Genomic DNA, 1,205 nt, shown 5'->3' with positions numbered 1-1,205 from the left:
CCCCCCCCCCCCTCCACGCGACATTCTAGCATTAGAATTCTCGTCTCAGATTTAAATAGTTCGATTTTAATCATTTATGTATGTTAATTCAACTCTATGCTACTCCATCACGGAAATATTTGCAAATGCTTTAAGGCAAAAATGTAAAAGTATATCTGGAAATGTAATATTAAATATTAAATATTAAATGCGGTCTTCCATCAAAACATCCTTGACGTGAAAATTTTTTTCTTAGATATAAATAACAATTAGTCTGCTTTTTCTGGAAATATTCAATTATAAAATAAAGTCAAGATAAAAGTAGGTGACATAAAACTTAATTTTTTTTAATTTCAAATGTATCTTTAAATCTAGAAACTAGTCTTTGTCATAAAATTGTTTTCCTTGTGTATGAAATGATAACAAGTGTCTAGTTCTCATATAAGAGAACTAGACACTTGTTATCATTTCTAACTCTAGCATTGTGAGATAATGAAAGTAAATAATAATGTGTGTACATAAAACAATATGGATAAAAAAAGAGTAAAAGAAATTCTATAGCATCTTTGTAAATGATTTAATGTATCCTTCACCAATATGTATCGATTTGAAAATTCGAAATTCACGGATTCTTCGGCTTTAATATTTCCAGAAGAAAAGTGCTGATAGTTTTCGAACAATTAATGAATGAAAATAAAAGACTCGAAACAAAATAACTGTATAACGAGATATGAAAGACATATTTTAATTTCGTGAATTAGTGAATAACTTCTTGTCACTCAAAGAATCCTTGAGAGCAAAAAGGTTTAGATCCTTATTTAATCATTTTTTAAATTTATTAATAATTTCAGATTGAAAATTGACTGTTCTCGTACTTACCTGTTCGTGTGAAAGAAGCGAAGGCCCTGCTTTCCCGTGGCACTATTCTCGCATCGGTCGCAACAATGAGTCAGACCCGTGCAGTGAACAGGGCCCAGACCTCGGAACCGGTCGCCAGACGACTGAACCCGACTTCGACTCGGGGAACCAACCAACTGAGCACTCTGGCCGATCGGCGATGTGGGAGTAGGTTATTAGAACGAGGCGATCATCCACATTCGCGACACGCTTTGACACGAAGCGAGGATGATACAGATGGTCCCGAGCAATTTGATTTTTTAACACTATCATTGAGATTCATGAATTTGAGAAGCTGTTGACGTCGCAACTTCAACAGTATGGATTTC

At 34.4% G+C, this 1,205-nt stretch overlaps 1 protein-coding gene across 2 annotated transcripts in view; it reads right to left on the bottom strand.

Annotated features, from left to right (window-relative positions):
- Positions 1 to 1,205, bottom strand: part of LOC108684242 — a 14,974-nt gene that overhangs the window by 4,947 nt on the left and 8,822 nt on the right. The window contains exon 1 of one of the 2 annotated variants that reach the window (XM_018188465.1): positions 859 to 1,008. The exons of the other annotated variant lie outside the window; for it this stretch is intronic. The gene's annotated coding sequence lies outside the window, so the exon portion shown is untranslated. Of the gene's footprint in view, positions 1 to 858; positions 1,009 to 1,205 lie in introns of those variants that run through there. 2 annotated transcript variants of the gene reach the window in all.

This window comes from Atta colombica, unplaced genomic scaffold (assembly GCF_001594045.1).
Source record: "Atta colombica isolate Treedump-2 unplaced genomic scaffold, Acol1.0 scaffold13, whole genome shotgun sequence".
NCBI classification, from domain to species: domain Eukaryota; kingdom Metazoa; phylum Arthropoda; class Insecta; order Hymenoptera; family Formicidae; genus Atta; species Atta colombica.
Note: the sequence above shows the minus strand (reverse complement) of the source record. Positions and strands in the feature narration are given on the sequence as shown.